At 40.2% G+C, this 27,481-nt stretch overlaps 1 protein-coding gene and 1 pseudogene across 1 annotated transcript in view; both read right to left on the reverse strand.

Annotated features, from left to right (window-relative positions):
* Positions 1-27,481, reverse strand: part of F13A1 (coagulation factor XIII A chain) — a 418,063-nt gene that overhangs the window by 208,329 nt on the left and 182,253 nt on the right. The gene's annotated exons all lie outside the window — the stretch shown is intronic.
* LOC100613846 (snRNA-activating protein complex subunit 5-like) overlaps positions 1-27,481 on the reverse strand; it is a 214,219-nt pseudogene that overhangs the window by 4,485 nt on the left and 182,253 nt on the right.

Genomic DNA, 27,481 nt, shown 5'->3' on the forward strand with positions numbered 1-27,481 from the left:
GCATGTATTTTTGGCCTGATCAAGTCCCTGACAAGAAAGTAAAAATCCTACAAAGAAAATCTCTGAAGCTGCACTCAAAAGAGAAATGGGTGCACAGTCCCGTTATAAAATTGGGGCAGGAGCTGTCCACTGTGCAAAAAGGGGAAGGTGGCTGGGCGCAGTGGCTCGCGTCAGTAATCACACAGCACTTTGGGAGGCCAAGGCGGGTGGATCACGAGGTTAGGCGTTCGAGACCAGCCTGGCCAACATAGTGAAACCCCGTCTCTACTAAAAATACAAAAAAGTTAGCTGGGCATGGTGGCAGGCGCCTGTAATCCCAGCTACAAGGGAGGCTGAGGCAGGAGAATTGCTTGAACCCGGGAGGTGGAGGTTGCAGTGAGCCAAGATCGCGCCACTGCACTCCAACCCAGGGGGCAGTGTGAGACTCCATCTCAAAAAAACCAAAAAAACAAAAGCAACAAACAAACAAACAAACAACAACAACAAATGGGAAAGATGAGGAGGAGTACAACTTAAGACAGCTCATGCTTAACTCCAGGGGAGGCAGGGGAGAACAGAGAGAGGCATGGGAATTCTATAAAACAGGCATGGAGTTTGCCCTCTGAGAATCCATCTATATCTGATTAAATGTACGGATTAGTCAGAATTGTCTGTAACTTTTAGTCTACCAGCTGAGAGCACACTTCTAACCTGAGTAATTTAAATATTGGAATTGCTCAGTCTTGGTGAACTGGGTACATTGAAAGCTGTCCTCATCAGCTCTGTTTAAGTTATCCAAGCATTTGAGAGGAAACCGTTTTAACCTCAGTCTGCCATCATTGATAACAAGAGGTTTTCTTCAACTTGAAAAGAAAGCCATCAACTACCTTTAAGATAACTTCCTGCTACCGGTTCTTTCAGCGGGTAGGAAAATATTTGGCCAGTGCCCAGGTTTTGCAGGAGAGTCAGAGTATTGCAATTGCTCATCTATCTCCCAGCAAAACTGTGACTGTGGATCTTGTTTGCTCTGAGAGAATATCGAATACTTTTATTTATTTTTGTGTGTGTGTGCAGGGGGATTCAGATGCTTGTTTGTCACCCAGGCTGGAGTGCAGTGACATGGTCATGGCTCACTGCAGCCTCCATCACCTGGGCTCAAGCAATCCTCCCTCCTCAGCCTCCCAAGTAGCTGGGGAGCTGGGACTACTGGCACACACCTGCCCTAAGTTTTTTATTTTTTGGGGGAGATGGGGGTCTCACTTTATTACCCAGGATGGCCTCTAACTCCTGGCCTCAAGAAATCTTCCTGCTTTAGCCTCTGAGTCACTGGGATTACAGGCATGAGCCACCACACCAGGCTCTGAATGCTTTTTAAACTAAACCCTTGGCCATTGTGCTGAGCAGGTATTAGGAAAACGGCAGACATGCTGATGAATACTCTAAAGCCTACTTATCCGTGCAGAGGGGGGCTCCCCAAAACTGATGGGGAAATGCAGCAATATCCTCTTGATTCCACTGGATGTTTAAGAGGAATGTGGGAGATGCCTCTACAAACTAAAACCTCAGCTAGGCAAAGGCCAGATGCATACGGACGAGAAACACACAGAAATAACCTGCAGAGGCCGGGCGCGGTGGCTCACACCTCTAATCCCAGTACTTTGGGAGGCTGAGGTGGGTGGATTACTTGAGGTCAGGAGTTCAAGAACAGCCTGGCCAATGTAGCGAAACCCTGTCTCTACCAAGAAAAAAAAAAATTAGCCAGGCAAGGTGGTAGGTGCCTGTAGTCCCAGCTACTCGGGAGGCTGAGGTGGGAGAATCGCTTGAACCCAGGAGGCAGAGGTTGCAGTGAGCCAAGATCGCAGCACTGCGCTCCAGCCTGGGTGACAGAGAGAGACCTTGTCTCAAAAAACAAAATCAAAGAAATAACCTGCAAAGGAAACACATGCAAACCATACACACTACACATACACACCACACATACACATCATACCATGCACACAACACACACTACACATACAAACCACACGTATACATCACACCACGCACACCACCATACCACACACACCACACATACACACCACACGTCACACCATGCATACCACATACATATCCACCAAACACAACCACACCACACACACCGCACACCACCTGCACACCTGTAAGGTAAAGAAGTGGATACAGTCCATATTAGTAATTTGGTTCATCTGGGTTACTGGAGCTTCCTCTCATCATTGCTTCTCTTCTGTTTCTATGCATTTATATTGCCTTCACTGAGTATACCATTATCTCTCTCTCTCTCTCTCACACACACACACACACACACACACACACACACACACACACACAATGTACAGTAACCCCAGGCAGCAGTGGCAGTCCATGACTACTACTTTCTCACATAAGTGACCCCGTGAATTCATTTCTGCACAGGTGTCTGAGCAGTGGGTGGAGTCTCTTTCTGTCAGTGACAGAAGGACCTGCAGGCTGGAGACTCTGGGAGTGTCCAGAATTTTCAGCATCGAAGGGGTTGCCTGCAGCCCCTGATGTGAGCAGATCCCTTGGCAGAAGCTGTGGAACCTGCTCATTTGCTGGGAAAGGAGGAGGAGTGCCAGCACGCAGTCTGTGTTCATGCTGAGTGGGGCGTCCTGAGACCTATCGGGGTGCACCAGCCTGTGAGGGAGGCACAGTGCCCTGTTGGTGCGAACGCCACGTCCTTCCAAAGTGTGAGGCATTCAGACTTGACCTCCAGGCACACTTTGCCCCTCAGGGGATTTTTCCTTATCTCTCACTCTGTCCTCCAGGTGCTGAGAAGGACTTCCTTGAAGGTGCTCATTGAGCCAAAATGCCTGAGGAATGCAGGATTCCCTTGTCACACTGGCTTCTGGGCTTCATTAAAAGAAAAAAAATATATATATATGTATATGTATACATGTAATATACACTATGATGAAAATGTCAGACATAATGTAAGATGTGATGTATAGTATGTTCAATATATTTTAGGTGTACCACGTATTTATAATATAATAATAAATATGATTTATAATATATTTTAATATATATTACACAGATATAGGTATGTGCATATATGCACAGGTATGCATGTGTCTTTTATTTAATTAACAAACACTTATATACCAATTTCTAGGTACACTGTCCCAAGCCCTTTATAAATGATAACTCATTTAATTTAACCTTCAGAACAACCCAATGCTACAGCTTCTTCCCCCCACCCCTACTCCCACTTTACAGATGAGGAAACCACACCTGGGCAGGTTGGGTAACATGCTTCAGGGTGCATAATTAGCACGTGATGAAGCAGGGTTCAAACGGCCCCTCTGGCTCCTGATCTTGTAGTCATGTTCCATTCCAGCACCCTGTCCAGCTCACTCTCACCTGAGAGGGGACCTGCGAGGGGGAATTTAGTCAGGCTTAGTTGGGCAGCTTGGTAGTACATAAAAATTTTCCCTGGGCTTTTCTCTAGGCCACAAACTCTCTAAGATGATTTGAGGGATGTGCATCTATACCTCCGACCATTCACATTCAGCTTTGCAAGGCCTCAGACTTTGGATGAAGAGAGTTGTGGAGAACGAATTTGTTAACGCTGCAAAGAAATGTTAATTGTGGTGTAATTTCATATTAAACAGTGTGAAAAGTCATAGGAAATCTTCTTTCACAAGATATTATTTAAGCTATGCATTTATTTACTAGAGGTGAAAATAGAAATAATCTAAATCCATTTTTAAATGCTTTTTTAAAAACCATGCTACATTTTTAAAATGTTTTTTTAAAAACCATGCTACCAAATAATACAAAGAACAAATTTGTGCATGCGTGTGTGTGTGTGTGTGTGTGTGTGTGTCTGTCTATCCTATGCATATAAATGTCTTATTATTTACCTGTTATAAAATTCTAGATGTCACCTCATTAAGCCCATTATCAACGAGTTATTACTGACCATCACTGATGTTTTGGGCTATTTTTACCTGCTTTTATTTATTTTGTTCTTTTTTAGGAAGTTTTACTCATATATTAACTTCTCCATTGACACTGCTTCTTACTTAACACTATGTGAATGCAGATTGTAGTCAAAGATATTCAAGGATTCAAGGGTTTGACTATTTTCTCATAGCAATAGCATTTGCTTGTGGAGTATCTTAAGGGCACTTTGAGATGAGTGAGAATGAGATTTTGAAACTGAAGACGGGCCTAGAGCTGGTGCCCTCATCACCCTCCTTCTCTGAATGAGCCTCGTGGAGCAAAAATGCCACCGTGGAAATGAGGTGGCGCACAGTGCTGGTAAAGCTTTTACAGTTTATAAATTCTTTCCTCCACAGTGTCTATTGGCATATCTCAAAAAGAGCCATTGTCCTGACGATGCCCATGATCTCCCAGAAAGATGTAAAGAGAAATGGCACTGGTATCCAGAGTAGCCCAGAGGTAAGCAGAGCCCAGAGCCCCATAGGGCTGCCCACGTTAGCAAATAGAAATACAGGAAGTTAAAGTCAAATTTCAGACCCTAGAGTGCCCACCATTGTACTACAGACCCCAATGCTTTACATTTCAGATAAGCAATAAATAATTGTCTAGTATATATATGCCCCACATAAGCCATGGAATATATTTGTACTAAAAGAACCATTCACATTTAACTGGGCATCTGGTATTTTATCTGGCAACCCTAGCAAGAAGGCAGGGGCAGCACAGGTGCATGAAGGCCACTTTGCTCTACTGACAGATGAATACAATATTCTTTGCATCTGTGTTTCCCTGATGAGTATTATAAACTAATGTTTTCGTGCAATCAAGATAGGAGTATATTTTAGGGAGTCTCTGCACAGCCATGAGTGAGAAGGTAGTGTTAACAAAGAAGAAGGAAGTGTTAGTGAAAAATTGGAGAGACTGGAACAGAAGTGCTGATTTCAAAGCATGCCTTGAACACTAGGCATTTGCCATCAGACAGGTCAGTGGGCTCGTAGGGAAGGGAGAAAGGAAGTAAGACTTTTTCAAGTAGTTTAGCTTTGCCCATAAATTGTGATAATATCTACCTACTGACGATGGCTTTTGAGAGACTTAAATAATACCACCAACCACAAAAGTGCTTTATAGAGTACAAAATATTACACAAATTGTTAGGATCACATTTCCCAACTATACCTGTTTTAGGAGGAAGAAAGGGAGGAAAAGGAGCAGGAATCTCTTTCTCCTCCTCTTCTTCTGTATCTATCTGCTTGATCCTGAGCTGATGGTCTTTCATGTATTAAGGAATGTCATATCACTATGACCACCTCAGCTACTGCTAATTAATTCAACTCAAGCTACTGCTAAATGAATGACAGCAGATTTCGATATCCTGCTAACTTGCTTTTTAGCTTGGAGCAGCCAGGCTATTTTGCAGCCAACCAAATACACATCAAAGAATGTTAAGTCTTTCTGTGCCACAGATATAATACAGATTTCTTTACAAAACAAAGATGGAGGGTCAATATTCCCTGAGGCAAAAGGCTGAAATATATCAATTGCTATCCAATATAAAGCACTGTTTTAACAGTGAACATCCTTGGAGTCAGAAGACCTGGGTTTAAGGAGAAACTCTGCCATGTACTGTGTGTTCTGGGCTAATCCTTTAACTTCACTGAACGGTAATTTTGTTTTTTTTTTTTTGAAAAATAACCTTATCTTTCATATAAGCTGTTGTGATGATTACATGTGGTTTATATACATATATAGCCCTTTGTGAAATACAATATACAATAAAATATAATCTGTTATTCTTATTAAGCTGTGTTGTGTTTGCATTATTACAACTGAAACGGAGTCCCGATCTTCTACAAACACTCGCAAGGGTCAAATCCTAGCGTTATTTCCATCAGCTAGTTCCTACCCTGAGTTTTTGGACTTATATACTTCCCTGAAGTAAAATTGCCCCAACTTTCTTTCAACTAAAATTTGAAGTATTCAGGAGGCTTACATTCAATTTAGTTTAGCAGTAGTTTGGAAGGATGTCGAATATTTAAAATGTGTCCTGTTTGCTGAGGTTCGAGGTCTTTAAGATGATTTGGGGGTGTGCAGATATACCCTGTGACAGTTCAAGATCAGCTTTGTAAAAGTCTTCATATTTCATACGCAGACAAATGCATTAACAGTGCCAACAAATGAGAATTACAGTGCAATCCAGACAAAGGGTGTAACAAATCCAAGGAAATCTGCTTTGGCAAGAACCACTTAGTGAATGCAATAAAGCAAGCTCTGAGCTGCAAATGTCACTCCCTGCCCCCACGTTGGTCTCAGCTGAGCAGGTGGGTGTCTGCCTTGCCTTGAGCCACTGAGCAACTAGGAGCCTGAATATTATTTATTATTCGTAAGAAATGGAGCCAGTGCATTTCAGATATTTGCAGAGTGTTGCAGACATTAATGAGAGTGGAGAAGCGATCTGTTCCCTGGTGGACCCCTACTGCATTTATTCGAATGTGTGATTATTAAACTGCACAAGTCTCTCTGGGGCTCAATGCCCAGAGTGCATTACACCCTGGAGAATGTGAAAATACTTTAATTAACAACAGGAGTGGGCAGACCTGCTGAGTGCCTTCTGTTACCATCCTTGGGACCTGGAAAGTCAAGACTCATTTGTCACCCCCACCATTTTTCATTATTGACATAAAGAAAACACTAAGCAACAATTTCACTTAAAATCGATTGGAAAGGCTGCTAAATATAAGATATTTCACTCCTTTCCTTCCTCTGGCTGAAATTTATTAGTAACCAACATTACACGAACACATGCACACATCAGCACACTCACACACACATGAGAAATGAACTTGAGATTTCTCTATATTCCACGTGCTCTGCAAATAGTATAGCACTCTGGAGTGTATAGATGGAGAACATGCCAAATTGACTTGGAATATGCATCCATTTGAACATGCAAATTTGCATTAGTCAATTACTCAGTCTGATAAATGCTTTGGTTCATTAGTTTAAATAAAATACTGGGAAACTCCTAACACCCTAGCTGACTAAGAAATGATGTGTTTTTGTTTGTTTGTTTTTTAAATGTTGCTTCAGTGATTTCTGCCTGAACTGGTTGTATTTAAGACCATGTAGTACCCAACCACAATTTACAGGCCAGGAGAAGGGGCCTGCCATGGACACTGTGCAAAGATCAACTCTCATTTTTTAATCTTGCACCCTCTGTCCAGAACTGATGTGTTGCCGCGTGAGAACTGAATGTGAGGAGAGTGGCTGTGCACACGCATGCAAGCCAACCTTGGGTGTTGCCCCACAGCTGGTCTGCAGGCTGGCTTCTTGTAGAATAGAGCCACTTCATGACATGGACTGGTTTGGCCAGAATTCAGAATTTACTCAACAAAGACCTAATTGTCGCATCACTCTACCAATTCTTAATTATTTATCGAGCATCCACTAGCGCCCCAGATTGGCATAGGCCCCCAAATCAGTGGGCAACCCAGACGAGAAGAGACCAGTATCTGAGACACATTTGGAGAAAATTAAATGCTGATTTGTGACATTGAGACTTTAACCTCCTTGAAAGCATACTATTTTTCCAGAAGTATTGGGGAAGTTTTGTTTTTTGCTTTTTTGATGTACTAAATGAGAGTGGAATAGATGGTGAAGCAAGAAGCTATTTTTTTTAAATAAACTTTTCATTTCAGAAGAGTTTTAGATTTATAGGAAAATTGTGAAGGCAGAACAGAGAGTTCCCATATGCCCACACACCCAGTTTCCCTATTATTAACATCTTACATTAGTCCAGTACTTTTGTTATAATTAACAAACCAATAGTAATACATTAGTATTAACTGAAGTCATACTTTATTCAGATTTCCTTAGGTTTTGCCTAATGTCCTTTTTCTGTTCCAGAACCCCATCCAGGCTACCACATTACATTTAGTCACTGTATCTCCTCAGGCTCCTCTGGGGACAGTTTCTTAGACTTTCCTAGTTTTGATGACCCTGACAGTTTTGAGAAACACTGGTCAGATATTGTGTAGAAGGCCCCTCAGTCGGGATTTGTCTAAAGTTGTCCTCATGAGTAGATGGGGGTTATGATTTTGGAGGGAGAAAGACCACAGAGCTGAAGTGCCCTTTTCATCATGTGAGATCAAGAGTGTGTACTATCAACATGACTAATTGCAGGTGCCATACTTTTCTCCCCAAGAAGACTATTGTCTAAAAGTATTTGAGGCCTTCCCTGCCAAAGTAGACGTATAAGGCATCAGTCATACACCAAGTCATATACCTGATCCACTTCTTGGACTATGACCAGCTTCTCAGTTTACTCACATGGCTTATGGACCCTAATATTTGTCATGCAGCACTTGCTTTCCCTAGTAAGCATCATTTTCAGCATTAACATTAGATATTTAAAATGTACAGAGGCTATGAACTATCTTGAAGAGAATATAGTTTCCACCTCATTCTAGAAAATCAAGTGTATCTTGATTTACTTGTGAGAAACCTCAGCAATTGAGTATTTCAAGAAAGAGCTGAACCCTTATGTTGACTGACTTGGTGATTTTACATTTTAAATGTTCCTGTCACAGTTGAGTAGCTATAGGTACAATTTTTTCATGAGATAACTTGCGGGATTGAGAACAGGAGTGTTTACTGAGCATCTACTATATATAGACATTTTACATAGTGTACCTCATTTAATGGCCACAGTAATCCTACATCCAGGTCAGGTATAATTGCATGCACTTCACAGAAAAGGAAGTGAACTGTCTGGTAAACCAGGGCACATGATGACGAATGATGAACTAGAATGTCTACATGACCCATATTCTTTGTACAATACACTCTACTCCTGCTGGAGTTGATAATGCTGTGTTCTAAGGGGATACAGATAGGTCTGTCTCTCATGCCTGAAGTGTCTCCATAAGTGATGCAAGACTTTTGATCTCCAAGAATTTCCAGACTTCAAGAATCTTCTGGAAAAATAAAAGGTTTTTTCTTTATATACATTAAAGCTTGTATGTTTAGTAAAAAAGTTCTGTACATTTCTTCATTTTTCCTATATTTAGGCAAAGTTTCTCACTCTTTTTTGATAATGATATTTAAAAATGTCTTTAATAAAATTGCTCATAAAATTTATAGGACTTGCCAGAGAATCAAAGTGAGGGGAACTTTAATAATAGTGTACAATAGAAAAATACATACTAATGTGATTAGTATGAAAATGGAAGCAACATATGTATTAAAATAGAGGGTTTTTTTTCCTGTAATACACAAGGAGCTTGTATAACTTAATGAGAAAAAGAACAATCCAACACAACCATGAACAAAGCTCAGGAATAGGCCGTTTTCAAATGAGGGAATAAAAATGGCTAGTAAATATATGAAAAGATATTCAGACTCTTTACTAATTAAATAAATGCAAATCAAAACAACAGTAAGATTTTTGACACATCAAATTGGCAAAAATTGAAAATGCCGATTCCCAGAATTGGCAAGAATTTGAAACAAATAATTTTTTAGCAATACCAATCATAGCTTAAGTGTACATTTCCTTTGAACCAGAAATTCCCCTTCTAGAAACTTATGCTGTAGAAATATTTGTCAAGTACACAAAGATATGTTTCCCTGGGTGTTAATTGCATCATGGTTTATAAATTACAAACTAGGAAACAATCCAGCTGTCAATTAGTGGGGGTTTATTAAAACAAATTATAGCACATACACACAATGGAAAGCTATGCAAATCATTAAAAAAAGATATAAAGGAGAGCCACATTATGTTTTTGAGTGAAAGAATCATGTGGCTGAAGTTTATATTTTTTATCCAATGTGTGTCACTATATGTGACTTTGCCTACACATTCCCATACCTATCTTAATGCAGCAGTGATTGGACTTTACAAGAAACAGAATCCTAAACGAGGCATAATCTTATTTTTTGCATGCACTGATAATGCATCTGCAAACAGACCAGCAATTTAGAAAAATATTTGTAAGCATAGTCAGGATGTTATAAGCATGAAGGTCAGCTACTCATTAAAAACATGCTGAATTAAGGTCATTGTACATTATTAACCAGGACTCTGTTAATAGTGCACAATGACCTCAAGCTAAGACGTTCTAGGAAATATCAGAAGCATGGGAGTTATATACGACGATTCTTCAAACATATGGATTTCATTAATTGCATGGCTCCAGATTCGACTAGTCTTTTCTGTAATTCCTTTGTCACATGCTGAATGTTATAGAATGAAAAGGCATAAATAAACATCATTACAGAAAATGTTCCTATGCTACTAGCTTTAAGTAATTGCTATGCAATTCTAAATAACCCACTTGAAAAAAAGAAAACATCATTAGTCTGAAATGTCTGCTAACGTTTTCGTTCTACTTTGTTAAGGTCCATTTAGGGAGAGACTTATCACAGCCATACTCAAATAATCTGATCCTCTAAAAATACTTTATAGTTAAGTTACACTGATGAAAGTAATGTATTTACCCAAGAGGTAAACACATTCCCTGGAAAATTCCTAATTGACAAAGGAGTAGGAATTTACCCTGTTGTGTGTGGGGCAAACCAACGGTGAGGCTCTGTGGCCCTCAGCGGAGAATAAAACCTATAACAGCAAGGGTAATGTGCACTCTATATGTCTACAAAGGCTGAACTTGGACGCCATTGTCTAGCATCTTTTGAACTAAGTCTAGAACAATGACACTCCCCTTGGACTTTCTAAGATACTTCTAGGGCTTTAAGTTTATCTGATATTTGGCAAATGCTCAGCATAATTTTGGTTCAGAAAATAGTCACTCTAGCCATATCTAATATGGATGGTAAAAACTGTCTCATTATTATCTAGTTATGGAAAGTTGTCCAAAGGATGCCAGGTGTTCATCATGGCTACTATGATTTTGAGTGGAAAATGTGGACCCAAAAATATTTTATGAGGAGGTACAGATACGCCACCTCAAACAATAACCTACTAAAAGCACTAAGAGAAATGAACAACAAATGAAGCAGCCGTGGGAAATATATCAAGAAACTATGGCAATCTGGCTGGACCCAAGGAGTGCTTTGAACAGCAGCAAGCTCTAGAAATAGCAGCAGAACTTAGCCCAGTCTGGTTTGTGGGCTGCTGGTCATGCAGTGTGGTCTTTTTGGTCACCTCTGCTCACAAAGGCAGAGTTCATTGGAACAAGGGACTGTTATAACATCTTTCAACCTGGTATTCATTTTTTGAATCATTGCATAACATTTACATGGAATAACACATACCAAGTTTTGAATAGTAACAGGCGCAACCTCAAAGGCACCACGACTTGGATAGGCCTTCAAAAGTCCAGCGACTTGGTTGAATGAATCATAATCTCTTTGATCTAACATCTGGATGGCAACCCCTTTAAGGATCTCATTTCCTGTATATTCACATCTCTTCCTTGCATAACAATATCCACCTTCAGACACACACAGGGTAAAAGCAGAGAAAATTTTCAGAGTCTAAGCTCAACAACAATTTGTTTATTCCAGCATCATGGTTCAGCCTTTTGTTTTTACTTTTCAAAAATATTTTTAAAACAAATTGGGTATCTTTTATTACTACAGTCCTAATGTTTTACATATTGCTTAGCACATAATTGACAGTAAACAGTTAAGGAAGGAGTAATGGAGAAGGGGAAGGAGTTTATTTGAGAGAGTTGGGGCTTAATTATCTGTCATATCTTCAATTCCCAGATTTTCTGCAGCATGAGTCAACTACTAACCCAGTGAGCAGCAGAAAATTTCACATCGTTTTAAGAAAGATAGTGGGGCAATCTTATTTCTACTGCCAGCAAAACCTAGGATGGCAGCAGCAGAAAAAGGTATAAAACATAATTTAGAGGTTAAGAGCAACTGGGGCAATGAGCTAGATACCCTAGTTGTGAAGACAGACCCACAAAGTGGGGCATCAGGTTGGGAATTCTATGATTAATGAAATCTCTACAAAGGGAGAGATTTTAAAGAAGCAGAATATTTTATAAGTATCTTCCTAGTGTTCCTGTAGGCCCCTGACCAAATCTTGCTGATGATAAAAATAGCATTTCAACAATCATAGGTCAATACTCCTGGGTCTCCACCCGTCCATTCTCTGATAAATTTCTGGCCTTTCTCAAACTCTTCATGCAGAACCATTGATAAACTCAACAAGCATCTATGAGCCACGACTAATATGTGCCAGTCATGGTATGAGGAATAGAGCTGTGAAAAGGATAGTCATGAGCCCTTCTGTGAGGAGCTGATAATGTGATGAAGGGTTCTGGGCTGTCCCAGAGATGGTCTCACTTGTACTCTGAGTGCCAGTGCTGTTGGCTCTAAGAGACATCCAATGCTCTTCTTTCCTTGTCCCATTTTCTTTGGGGATGATCCCTACCCTTAGCTGTACCCAACCAGCACTGCTGCGGTCAGTGCCCAGCAGTCACACTGCTCCTCTGATGGTGCCCATCAGATTGCTCCAAGGCTGGTCTTGCACCTGTTAACCTATTTCCTGTTTGCCTGAGAACACTCTTGTCTCTAATCTTAATGTAACGTCATATACATCTGTGTTACATTAGGATTAGAGACAAGTTCTGTTTAGAAATAACTACATGAAGTGTTTTTATATTTTATTTTCACATTGCAGATCAGTCAGATTTGCTTCAGCCTCAAAGAGCATGTTTATGTAAATTAAATGAGCACTGGTAGCAAGCTGCACTTGTTTCATTTTTTTCTAAATGGGAAATACGAAATGGGTTAAAAATATGGAGGACCATGGCCAGGCTGCCATTGGCCGAGGAAGCTGAAGCCATTGGGGGCATTTCCCATGGTGGCAGAAGGTGCCAGCACCCATGTTCATGGCATCTTGTCCTTTCCATGGCCCACAAGGACTTTTGTCAACAGGCTTTGCAATGAACAACAGTCCTCCTCTCAAAAACTTCACATTCCAGAGGGAGAAAATTGGGGAAGGACACATATATATGCACATATATACATATATATTATATATACACATATAGACATATATATTATATATATACACACATATACATATATATTATATATATACACACACACACACACATATATATATACATATACATATGTTCAACTCCATCAGCTAGTGGTGACCATTATCCATTATCAAGAAGAAAAACAAAAACAAAGGACAATAAGCAGAGAGAAAGTGATGGTAGAGATCACTTTTATATAGTGATCTTCAAGGGCCACTCTGACAAGGTGGCATTTGGGCTGAGACTGAATAAAGTGAGGTGGTCAAATGGATATCTGGGGGAAGAGCATCCCAGTGGAGGGACCTACACGTGCAAAGGACCTGACGTAGGATTGCACCTGACATCTTCAGGCCACCCCTAGTAAGTGAGTGTGGTATGATCAAAATGAACATGAAGGAAATAAGGTCAGGTAGTGAAGGAGCTGGATTTCACAGGGTCTTGCAGACCTTGAGAAGGGCTTGGGGTTTTCTTCTGAGTTAGGTAAGAAGCCATGGTAGGGGTTGCACAGAGGGACAGCATAATCTGACCTCGGCTGTAGAATCAGCACAGACTGGCTGGGGAGTAGTGAATAGATCGAAGGGTGCTGAGAGGGAGATATTTGGGGGTGGGCAAAAGGTGATGGTGACTTGGGTAAGGTTAGTAATAGTAGAGGGGTTGGAGAGCATGCTTGGACTCAGAATTTGCTTTGTGTTGGATGTGAGGTGGGAGGGAAAAGCAGTTAAGGACAACTTAGGATTTTTAGCCTGAGAAACTCCAGAAGTACTGCTAGCTATCTTTAATTGGAATGTGAAAGTCTAAGGGGAAGAAAGCTTATGGAGCAAGATCAGAACTTCGGTTATGGACATGTTGATTTCAGATGCATATTAAACATCCAGTGGAGATACTGACTAGGCAGCTGATTACACAGGATTGGAGCATAGGAAGACATCTGGACCAGTGAGTTAACATTGGGAGTGTTCATCTTATAAGTTCATTGGACTAAATGAAATTGATGAGGCACTAAGCATTAATATTAAACAGATAAGAGAAAAATTCTGAGGACTTCTGAAGGATCCTGGAGACCTGCAGCATCCAGGGCTAAAGAAAGGATGAGAGTGTGTTTAAGGAAAAAAAAAAAACAACCCTGAGGAGGAGTAGCCTGTGAAAGTACTATTCTGAAAGCACAGTGAAGAAATTGTGTCAAAGAGAAGGGAGTGGCCAAGTGTACCGAATACTTTTGACACATTGAGGAAAATGAGTATAGAGGTTGATGGAGAATTGAAGACTAGCATTGTCAACATGGAGGTCATCGGTCGGTGAACAATTAGTTTATTTTCTAAACTGGGACACTTTTAAGAGTGAAAGAGGATATGTATTAGTAATCTACTTCTGTATAACAAGTTATCCCCAAAGCTCAGTGCTGTGTTAACACAGCAAACATTTATTACCTCCTACAGTTTAGATGGTCTAGAATTTAGAATTTGGTACAGGTTCTGGCTCAGCACCTCTCATGAGATGGCAGCCAGATATTGGCTGGGACTGCAGTCATCTAAAGGCTTCACTGGGGCTGTGAGATCTGTTTCCAAGGTGACTCAGTCACATAGCTGGAAAGTTACTACCAGTTGTTGGCAAGGGCTTCAGTGCCTCCCCACGCGGGCATCCCACAGACAGCTTGAGTATTCTAACAACATGGCAACTGTCTTCCCCCGGGTCAAGCAACCCGAGAGAGCAAGGCTGAAGTGGTTACTTATGTTGGCCCTACTCAATCTGGAAGGGGTCCCAGAAGAGTGTGAACAATTGGAGACTAGAGACTAGGATAATTAATTGAGGGCCATCTTCAAGGATAACTACAGCAGGGTTTATCCATATTTATGCTCAGGTAGCAGATATACACTGGGACCATCGCAGGCAAACTGAGATGCATGGTCACCCTAATCTTTGGTGACTTTGGGGAGTGTAGTGATAGAGATGAGAACCACATCAATGAAATCCAAGCCCAGATCTATTGCTCAATCACTCAGTTAAAAAATAAGCTAATTTCTCATTTATTTCCACTAGACTTGAAGCAAGTGGAATGGTGAATGTGATGGCTGCTCATTTTACCATTAACTTGCAGTCCAACAGGGTTAAGCAGAGTCGAGATGGAAATTTAGATTACATTTAATTAGATTTATTATCTAATAACATTGTTTTAGTACCTGGATCGGCCAAGCCTAAAGCGCACATTGACTATAACAGTCATCACATTCTTCCCCCATCCTCCTTAAAAATTTTAACTTAGATCTTTTTTTTTTTTTTTTGGAAATTTACAACCAAAGGAATCCAAATTAATGTCTCCCTTGTTTAAGTAGATCCTTTTTGAACACCATCTTCTAATCTCCCAGACACACCTAGGCGTGTCTGAGTGCAAGGTAAACATAGTTTAAACTCAATCTGGTCTCCCTGGTACACTAAGAAGGCTGTTCAGGTCATCTCCTTTAAGAACTTCAACTTGCACTAGCATCTTACCTAGTGATTATGATTAGAAGATGGATTTTGTATGTAGGAGTATATATTGACATTGAGCCGATATCAGTATTTGAGCAATCCATAAAAGTCAATCTTCAAGATGGGCAATGACACAGGTACTTCTTTAGAAATATCTTTACTCTGAAACACTGAGGGATCTTCCTTAAATCATTCCAGTAGCAAAAGCCTTGCCCTGAAAAATGTTGCCAGCAGAATAGCTGGACCACCAATCTGGAACCAAGTTGAAGTTCATCTCTATAAAGGAAAAGAAAATATCTGTAAATTGCATGCTAGTTGCTTTCTCTTCTGTTACCTTCTAACTACCCTTCTAGTTCATGTTTCCTTTAGTCATCCCAAGAACAGAACTAGGTTTTCATACAGCCTCTCAGGATTTATTCTACTTATAGTATATCTATCTTGAATTGGAATGTGATTAAAACTCTATAGGTGTTAGGGACATAGAAGAGAGGTTAGAGGTGAATAGAAAAAGACAGCAGTGGCTGTAATCGGCCTGCGGGGCTCTCTCCTGCTGGAGGTTATCCCACGCTGAGGACTGGGGACTTGCAGCCATCTGGAGGTTACTGTAGATCAGTGCCTCTTTGGAATGCACATGTAGAGGCAGGAACAGGACTGAGCTGTGCCTGTAGAAAATTGAATGTGTCCATTGATCCGCTAAGTCTAAATAAACTCTCATTCTTGTTAGCACAGCAATTAGTCCTCTTGGTCACTGGAGCATTGAAACAAGGCAGTTTGGTCCATTTGTCTTGTTTTCCTGTATTCCCAAACATGAAACACGTCCAGATTGGGACAGAACAAACCTCCTTCACTTTCAATCACCACCCACTTCAAATTAAGAAGTAGACTGAGAAGCAGCAACAGCATGGAGGTGACATTTAATCTCAAGATCTACCCACTGCTGTTGCTCAACATTAGCTTGGCCCTTTCAAAGAACACAAGCATGTTCTGGGCATCTACTTTTTTTATATACATAATCTCGCTTAATCCTCACAAGTGAGATTTATACAGCAGCCTCTCTTGCAGAAGCACAGTTCACGCAGAACACGTGCATGTGGCAGAAACATCGGTGATGGGCAAAATCTGCTAATGGATTGAATCTAGAGGAAAGAACCAGCAAAGCCAAGTCATGATTCCAGATCCACAAGATCATTTGTGCCTCAGTTTCCCTTAAAATGCAATAGACAACATTAAGGTAAGTAGAGGATCAGTGTTATCATGTTCAATGTAGAACTCTGAGCTTCTTCATGGAAAGGTGTTTAAAAATGGATGGTATGACAGCAGTTGAGTAGTCCTTTCACACTCAGACTTACCCAGAGTGGGTGGGGAGAATAATGTGAATTGAGCCCACTGCTGTCTCTGTGCAGTTCAATGTTCCCAGATGGCATATTCAATTAGAGTTTATTTCATCATCTTAAAAGAAACTTATTGAGAAGTTATATTCTACACTCAACAAGGGAAAAAAGCATATCAAGATGCTAGCTCTAATATGCTGTTACTCTTCCATAGTTCATGGCATAGAACCTGCCATAACTTTCCCCAGCCACACTTACAGAACAAGACAGTGTCATGTCCTCTTTTGAGTGTCAGTTTCTCCCCCTTAAGCAGGGTATCTCAGCCTTGTCACTATTGATATTTGGAGCTGGATAAATGTTTGTTGGGGCAGGGTGGCTGCCTTGTGCATTGAAGGACTGTTTAGCAGCATCCCTGGCCTCCACCTGCCAGATGCCAATGGCAGCAATGACAACCAAAAGTGTCTCCAAACATTGCCAACTCTCTCCTGGAAGTAAAATCACCTCTGGTTGAGAACCACAGCCTTACAAAATGCATAGCAACTGAACTACATTGCTTGTTTGAGTTAGGAGGTGTAGAGGGCTGACTGATCATTTATGCAATCATCCATTTTATAGATGAAGCCACTGAAGCCAAACAAATGTGGTACCTTGCTTTAGGTAACACGGTAAGTGGTACAGCTATCATTAGAAACCAGGCTTACTGACTACTCCCTGACTACCTTATCTAAGTCTTGGTAATGGAAAAAAAAAATCCTATTATCATCTACCTGATCAGCGCAGTCTGTTTGAAGAAAGCCCACTAAATCTAGATGGGTTAGATCTAGATTTAGTGGGCTAAAACCACAATTACTTTTGCACCAACCCAATACATTAGGTGAACCTGTAGTTCTGGAATAGTCAATGAAATGTGTGGCAAATATAAAGTAATGGCAAATTAAAAGTAATGGCAAAAACTGCAATTACTTTTGCACCAACCCAATATTATTGGTCTAATCCAAGCTCCTCTGAGGTCATGCTGATTTAGGCAAAATAACCCTCTGTCAATTTTTTACCTCTGTCTCCTCAGCCCCACTCTTCTGTTCCCTCTAGTCCCTATAGAAGCTGTGCTATTTCTAGGACACACAGTCACTGAGTATGTTGCAAGACTGAACATCTTCAAATCCTCTAGTGAGCTCCACACCCTTACACAAGCCAACACATGGTTAAATGGTCATGAGTGAAGTTGGTCAGTCCCACCACTGTGCTTCCTTCTTCAGCTCACTTGATTTTCCTTTCTCTGCCCTTAGAGTCACCTATCCCCTTCCATGTACCAAATTCTCACTCACCTTCAACCAAAAAATCCTAGAAAGGCCCCTACTGTCAGAAGATCCATGCCCTCCAAATCTGAATTGATCGTAGACACTTTAGCTGAAGATTCCTTTCTTCTTTAAGTATGTCCACCAAATTCTGGGCCTTGCCCAAGAATCAACAGGTAATGTCCTGAAGAAAAAGAAAGAAAGAAAGAAAGAAAGAAAGAAAGAAAGGAAGAAAGAAAGAAAGAAAGGAGGGAAGAAAGAAGGAAAGAAGGAAAAAAAGAAAAAGAAAGAGAGAAAGAAAGAAGGAAAGAAAGAAAGAAAGAAAGAAAGAAAGAAAGAAAGAAAGAAAAAGAAAAAAGAAAGAAAAGGAAGGAAGGGCAAGGGAGGGAGGGAAGGAGGGAGGGAGGAAGGCAGGAAGGAAGATGTTTGAGTATGCAAATGTGGTGACATAGAAAGAAATGGCACACGGGGTATTTATTCAGGACATTTTGGGATATAAGATGTGACTATCAAGTAATGCAATGTATTTTCACTTAAGACTTATAGAACCGGGTCTCATTACTCTGTGGGAACTAGAGATTTCGGATACTGTCCCTGGGCTTGAAATTCCCTTCTTCTTATCCTCTAAAACACAGGTCAGTTATTTGCAGAAATCTTCTCCAATCCTCTCTATCTCAGTTGGATATAAATGGCCCCAGACTAGGGCCTGATGGCATCATAACACATTGATTGGCCTTAGCACAGTCTATTTTTCTGAGTTGCAATTAGACACTCTCCAGGAGCAAATAAGAACAGTGAAACATGCATAGGGTATCCTGCTGTAATTACTCCAAATTTACAACAATATTTTAAAAGAATTTTATATAAATAATGATATTGCATAGAATTTCAGAATAATCAGTTCTCATAAATGACTTTAATTGCACTGTCAAATAAATAGCAACTTTTTTTTCTTTTGACTTAGCAAATTCTATTTTCAGTTTTGGTGATGTTGACTTCTCAGACACCATGGAGAAATGCTCACCACATCTGGCATGGCACACAGGTGCTTACACACTATTTTTCAAATGTCAGTTCCTAGATTTCCCCTGTCCCACTTCCATGCCCTGCTGAGGATGAAGTTTCCTGTGCTTCACCCCTATCCACACATTCGATTGACCACCCCATTTACACCTCTGGGCTGAGAGGTCTTGGGCAGCTGCTACAGGAGGGCTGGGCTCTGGGAAAGCATGAGTCCCACCCTCAAGGAACTTATAGTCTGGTGAGGACAAAAGGCAGGTAAATCAGTAATAATAGTACACAGTAAAAAGTGGGCAGGAACCTACGGGGAAGGCTGCTAATCCCATCTTGGTGATTGCCCTCACCAAAGAGAAACCTTCCTAAAGAAAACAACATCTAACTCAAAATTTAAAGGTGAGTGGTCCAGGCAAAGTGAGGTGGAGGAAAAGTGTCCCATGTGGAAGTTTGAGGAACAGAGAATGTCAAGAAACCTCTCAGAGGACATCAAGTCTCTTCTGACACAACACCTTCCAAATATCAGCAACTGGCTTAAATGGCTTGTTCTTAGACAAGACTTTTGGACAAAATGATATCAGAGCAAGGAGAAAGTCCCCTGAACTGCCAAGACATCTCTCTGTCTATTCAGACTTGCCTGTAATTAACTGAGAGCACAAATATGCCACCCTATAGTTGGAAATAAAATGCCTCTGGAGAGGTCACTTCTTAAGGGTTAGAAGCTCTACACCAAATTATATAAATGGTGATGTCAGAGCTCTGGCTTCCCAAAGGCAATGATTCTTAAACATTAAAGGGCATAGGAATTACCTGGGAAGCCTATTTAAAAAGCAGGTTTGGATAGTTATACACCCACATACATAGCAACATTATTCACAATTGCCAGAAGTTAAAAACAACCCAAATATCTTTTGATACATAAATAGATAAGCAAAATGTGGTCTTGCCATAAAAATGGAATATTATTCCATCTTGGAAAGAAATCTTGTCAGATACTACAACATGGATGAAACCTGAGGACATGATGCTCAATGAAATAAGCCAATCACAAAAGGACAAATGCTGTTTGATTCTACTTACAGGAAGTACTGAGTAGTCAAATTCATAGCAACAAAAAGTAGAATGGTGGGTGCCAGGGGCTGGGGAGGGAGGAATGCAGGATTGTTGTTTAATGGGTATAGCATTTCACTTTGAAACAATGTAAAAGCCCTGGAGATGTGGTGATGGCTGCACAACCATGCGAACATGCTTAATGCCTCTGAACTGTACACTTAAAAATGATCAAGATGATAAATGTTATATGTATTTTACCACAATTAAAAACAATAATGAAAAAGAAAAAAAAGAAAAGCATGTTCCTGGGGTCTGCTGCCAGACAGTCCAATTCAACAGGCATATGTCAAGGAGGTACCAGAGAAAGGTAAAGTTCAACTTAAAGAAATAAAAAAACATACATGATATGAATGGAAAAATCTCCAGTGAAATAGATAGCATAAATGAAAAACAATTACAACTTTTGGAAATGAAGGGTACACTAACAGAAATGCAAAAGGCACTGGAAAGTTTCAGCAATAGAATTGAACAATTAGGAGAAAGAAATTCAGAGCTTGAAGGCAAGTCTTTTGAATTAACTCAATCCAACAAAGACTAAGAAAAAAGAACTGTAAGAAATGAACAAAGCCTGCAGGAAATTTGGGATTATGTTAAATGACCAAATTTAAGAATAATTGGTGTTCCTGAGGAAGAAGAAAAATCTGAAAGTTTGACAAACATATCTGAGGGAATAATCAAGGAAAATTTATCCAGCCTTGTTAGACATCTAGACATCCAAATACAAGAAGCTCAGAGAACACCTGGGAAATTCATCACGAAAAGATCATCACCATGGCACATACTCATCAGGTTATCTAAAGTCAAGATGAAGAAAATAATCTTAAGAGCTATGAGGCAAAAGCAACAGGTAACCTGTAAAGGAAAACCTATTAGATTAACAGCGGATTTCTCAGCAGAAACCCTACAAGCTAGAAGGGATTGGAGTCCCTATCTTTAGCCTCCTTAAATAAAAGAATTATCAGCCAAGAATTTGGTATCCAATGAAACTAAGCTTCATAAATGAAGGAAAGATACAGTCTTTTTCAGACAATCAAATGCTGAGAGAATTCACCACTACCAAGCCAGCACTACAGGAACTGCTAAAAGGAGCTCTAAATCTTGAAACAAATCCTTGAAATAGAATCTCCTTATGGCATAATATCACAGGACCTATAAAACAATAACACAATGAAAAAAAATGCAACGTATTCAGGCAACCACTAGCATGATGAACAGAATAGTACCTCACATCTCAATACTAATGCCGAATGTTAATGACCTAAATGCTTCACTTAAAATATACAGAATAGCAGAATGACTAAGAATTTCCCAACCAAGTATCTGTTGTTTTTGAGAGAGTCACTTGACACATAAGGACTCACATAAACTTAAGGCTAAGGGGTGGAAAAAGATATTCCATGCAAATGGACACCAAAAATGAGCAGGAGTAGCTACTCATATCAGACAAAACAAACTTTAAAGCAAGAGCAATTAAAAAGGACAAAGAGGGACATTATATAATGATAAAAGGACTAGTCCAACAGGAAAATATCACAGTCCTAAATACATATGCAGCTAACACTGGAGCCTCCAAATTTATAAAACAATCACTGCTAGACCTAAGGAATGAGATAGATGGCAACACAAGAGTAGTGGGGGACTTCAATACTCCACTGACAGCCCTAGACAGGTCATCAAGACAGAAAGTCATCAAAGAAACAATGGACTTAAACTATACCCTAGAATAAACAAACTTAACAGATATTTACAGAAGATTCTACTCAACAACTGCAGAATGTACATTCTATTCATCAGCACATGGAAATTCTCCAAAATAGACCATATGATAGGCCACAAAACAAGTCTCAGCAAATTTAAGAAAACTGAAATGATGTCAAATACCCTGTCAGACCACAGTGGAATGAAACTGGAAATCAACTCCAAAAGGAACCCTCAAAACCATGAAAATACACGGAAATAAAATAAGCTGCTCCTGAATAATCATTGGGTTAACAATGAAATAAAGACGGAAATTTAAAAATTCTTTGAACTGAATGATAATAATGACATAACCTACCAAAACCTCCGTAATACAGCAAAAGCAGTGCTAAGAGGAAAGTTCACAGCATTACATGCCTACATCAAAAAGCCTAAGAGAGCACAAATAGACAATCTAAGGTCACACCTCAAGGAACTAGAGAAACAAGAACAAACCAAACCAAAACCCAGAAGAAGAAAAGAAATAACCAAAATCAGAATAGAACTAAATGAAATTGAAACAAAAAAATTACAAAAGATAAATAAAACCAAAAGCTGGTTCTTTGAAAAGATATAAAATTGATTGACCATTAGTGAGATTAACCAAGGAAAGAAGAGAGAAGATCTAAATAAGCTCAATTAGAAACCAAACTGGAGACATTACAACCAATACCACAGAAATACAAAAGATCATTCAAGGGTACTATGAACACCTTTATGCACATAAACTAGAAAACCTAGAGAAGATGGATACATTCCTGGAAAGATACAACCCTCCTAAATTAAACCAGAAAGAAATAGAAACTCTGAATACACAAATAACAAGCAGTGAGATTGAAATAGTATTAATAATTAAAAAGTTACCAAAAAAAAAGTCCAGGACCCAATGGATTCACAGCTGAATTCTATCAGAATTCAAAGAAGAATTGGTATTAATCCTATCGACACTGTTCCAAAAGAAAGAAAAAGAGGGAATCCTCCCTAAATCATTCTATGAAGTCAGTATCACCCTAATACCAAAACCAGGAAAGGGCATAACAAAAAAAGAAAACTACAGACCAATATCCCTGATGAACATAGATGCAAAAATCCTCAACAAAATACTAGCTAACTGAATCCAATAGCATATCAAAAAGATAATTAATCATGATCAAGTGGGTTTCATACCAGGGATGCAGAGATGGTTTAACATACACAAGTCCATAAATGTGATACACCACATAAACAGCATTAAAAACAAAAATCACATGATTATCTCAATAGATGCAGAAAAAACATGAGACAAAAACTAGCATCTCTTTGTGATTAAAACCCTCAGTCAAATTGGCATAGAAGGGACATAACTTAAGGTAATAAAGGTCATCTCAGACAAACCCACAACCAACATTATAATGAATGGAATAAAGTTGAAAGCACTTCCCTGAGAACCTTAACAAAACAAGGATTCCCACTTTCACCATTTCTATTCAAGATACTACTGGAAGTCCTAGCCAGAGCAATCAGACAAGAAAAAGAGATAAAGGATATCCACATCAGTAAAGAGGAAGTTAAACTGTCACTGTTTGCTGATGACATGATTGTATACCTAGAAAACCCTAAAGATACATCCAAAAAGCTCCTAGAACTGGTAAATGAATTCAGCATACAGTTTCAGGATACAAAATTAATGTACATGAATCAGTAGTTCTGCTATACACCAACAGTGACCAAGCTGAGACTCAAATCAAGAACTCAACGCCTTTTACAATAACTGTAAAAAAAATAAAATACTTAGGAATACACCTAACCAAGGAGGTGAAAGATCTCTGCAAGGAAAACTACAAAGCACTGCTGAAAGAAATAATAGACGACACAAACAAATGGAAATACATCCCATGATCATGGATGGGTAGAATCAATATTGTAAAAATGACCATACTGCCAAAAGCAATCTATAAATTCAATGCAATTCCCATCAAAATACCACCATCATTCTTCACAGAACTAGAAAAAACAATCCTAAAATTCATATGGTGCCAAAAAAAGAGCCTGTATAGCCAAAGAAAGACTACGCAAAAAGAACAAATCTGGAGGCATCACATTACCCAACTTCAAACTATACTATAAGGCCATGGTCACCAAAACAGCATGGTACTGGTTTAAAAATAGGCATATAGACAAATGGAACAGAATAGAGAACCTAGAAATAAACCCAAATATTTACAGCCAACTGATATTTGATAAAGCAAACAAAAACATAAAGTGGGGAAAGGTCGCCCTATTCAACAAATGATGCTGGGATAATTGGCAAGCCACATGTAGAAGAATGAAACTGGATCCTCATCTCTCAACTTAAACAAAAATCAACTCAAGATGGATCAAGGACTTAAATCTAAGACCTGAAACCATAAAAATCCCAGAAGATAACATTGGAAAAACACTTCTAGACATTGGTTTATGCAAAGACTTTATGACCAAGAGCTCAAAACAGAAACAAAGATAAATAGATAGGACTGAATTAAAATAAAAAGCTTTTGCACAGCAAAAGACATAATCAGCACAGTAAACAGACAACCCATGGAGTGGAAAAAATCTTTACAATCTATGCTTCCAACAGACTAATATCCAGAATCTACAAGGAACTCAAACAAATCAGCAAGAAAAAAACAATCCCTTCAGAAATTGGGCCAAGGATATGAATAGAAAATTCTCAAAAGAAGATACACAAATGGCCAACAAACATATGAAAAAATGCTCAACATGACTAATTATCAGGGAAATGCAAGTCAAAACCACAGTGCGATATCATCTTACTCCTGCAAGAATGGTCATAATCAAAAAATCAAAAAATAGTAGATGTTGCCATGGATGTGGTGAAAAGGGAACAGTTTTACAATGTTGGTGGGAATGTAAACTAGTACAACTACTATGGAAAACAGTGTGGAGAGTCCTTAAATAACTACAAGTAGACCTATCATTTGATCCAGCAATCCTACTACTGGGTATCTACCCAGAGGACAGAATTCATTATATGAAAAACATACTTGCACATGCATGTTTATAGCAGCACAATTCACAATTGCAAAAATATGGAACTAGCCCAAAATGCCCACCAATCAATGAGTGGATAAAGAAAATGTGATATATATGGTATGTGTGTGTACTCAACATGGAATACTACTCAACCGTAAGAAGGAACAAAATAATGGCATTCGCAGCAATCTGGATGGAATTAGAGACTATTATTCTAAGTGAAGTAGCTCAGGAATGGAAAACCAAACATCGTATGTTCGCACTTATAAGTGGGAGTTAAACTATGAGGATGCAAATGCATAAGAATGATACAATGGACTTCCAGGACTCAAGGGGAAAGGGTAGGAGGGGGGTGAGGGATAAAAGACTACAAATATGGTACAGTGTACACTGCTTGGGTGATGGGTGCACCAAAATCTCAGAAATCACTGCTAAATAACTTACTCATGTACAAAAAATAAATTTAAAAAATTTACCCGCCCCCCCCCGGCAAAATACACAAAATAATGGGCATATGTGTGAGGGTCTCACCAGTAGACAGAATTCATTTCAGGTGCCTCAAATGAAGGTACTAAGAGGAGGGATTCCTCACTTAGATGAGGACAGGTTTGAGAAGACCAGCAGGAATGCTGAAGCACCCAGAAACCAATGGCAGCAGAAAGGTAGAACTGCTCCTAGGGCTGAAGAGGCAAAGGATGGAGATTGTGGTACCCAAGCCCAGTGAGCACTGGAGCTCTGATGAAGCCAGTCCAAGTAGAGGGGCCATGCAGCAGGAGCAGGGGTGTGAGGACCAAGCAGGGAGGGAACCGGAAGAAGCATGCCGACCCCTCTCGCCTCCTGTTCTCTGGTCTCCCCTTAGGGCCACCATTCACTGAGGCCAACAGAACTAGACAGGGAAGGACCCAGGGATGCAGTTAATCAAGGTCAACCTCCCAGAGCACAGAGCTGGGATAGGGGAGCAAAATAACTAGCAGGGTAGTTATTGGGGGTGGGGGAGCTCTGAAATCAGCATTAAAAATAAATCCTCAAGAAATCCTTTTGCAGTGACCCCTCCACCACCACCACCACCACCGCCGCCGCCCCCCTCCCCACCCACCCCGCCGCTGCCCAGACACATCTTGAAGACACTGTCTTGGGGGAAGGAGCCAGAAAGCCTGAGAGCCCCGGGCAGCCAGGAGTGGAGACAAAGGTGGAAATGGAGTAGACGGAGTTGATAGAAGGGATGCCAAACACGATGTCACAACTGTGATCCACAGAGTGGTGCTATTTCTCCCCTTCAGTTCCCACACAGAATCTGTATATAGGACGACACCTTTGCATACTGCATCACTTCAGCAGGCTCTGAACTGCAAAGCATGTAACTATGGTTTCTGCGGACAAGCAAACACCTGAAATAGATTTATGTGTCCGGGAAAGTAAACAATCTCTCCTTTGCAGACCCAAATGTGACATGGAGTATACTAAAACCATAAGCACACACTCTGGTTCCTTTACAGATGGTATAAATCTTTCGCCTTGGCCGGGCACGGTGGCTCACGCCTGTAATCCCAGCACTTTGGGAGGCCGAGGCGGGTGGATCACGAGGTCAGGAGATCGAGACCATCCTGGCTAACACGGTGAAACCCCGTCTCTACTAAATATACAAAAAATTAGCTGGTCGTGGTGGCGGGCGCCTGTAGTCCCAGATACGCGGGAGGCTGAGGCAGGAGAATGGCGTGAACCCAGGGGGCGGAGCTTGCAGTGAGCTGAGATCACACCACTGCACTCCAGCCTGGGCGACAGAGAGACACTCCGTCTCAAAAAATCTTTCGCCTTTTACTAAAACCATAAGCATCATTATTCTAAACACTATGTCCACTTTCAGGTAATCACTCAGATTAAGTCATAAGTCTGCATATTTCTGAGAAAGGTGCAACAAAAAGCAACTTTGTAATGTGTACAAATTACACAAATACGTTGTTAACCTTGGGCAAGCAAGAAGTAGCTAATTTAATAAATCATAAGTTCTGTGAAGTTTGAGGTTTTTAACATGCAATAGGCATAAATTACACAATCACAGGATTCATTCTTCTTCTTTATTTTTATTTTTATTTTTTCCGAGATGGAGTCTTACTCTTGTCACCCAGGCTGGAGTGCAGTGGCACAATCTTGGCTTCCTGCAACCTCCACCTCCCAGGCTCAAGCAGTTCTCGTGCCTCAGCCTCCTGAATAGCTGGGATTACAGGCTTGTGCCACCATGCCCAGCTCATTTTTTTTTTAAGTAGAGACGGGGTTTCACCATGTTGGCCAGCCTGGTCTCAAACTCCTGACCTCAAGTGATCCACTTTGGCCTCCCAAAGTGCTGGGATTACAGGCATGAGCCACTGCACCCGGCCAGGATTTATTCTTATTTACTCATTTATTTAACTAACATTTACTGAACTCCTGTAATATGCCAGGAGCTAATTTAGCTGCTGAACAAAACAGGCAAGACCTGGGCCTTGGTGGAACTGAAATCGCTGAAGCTGGGGCAAATTACACTCTGGCTTCCTTT

This window comes from Pan troglodytes, chromosome 5 (assembly GCF_028858775.2).
Source record: "Pan troglodytes isolate AG18354 chromosome 5, NHGRI_mPanTro3-v2.0_pri, whole genome shotgun sequence".
NCBI lineage: Eukaryota > Metazoa > Chordata > Mammalia > Primates > Hominidae > Pan > Pan troglodytes.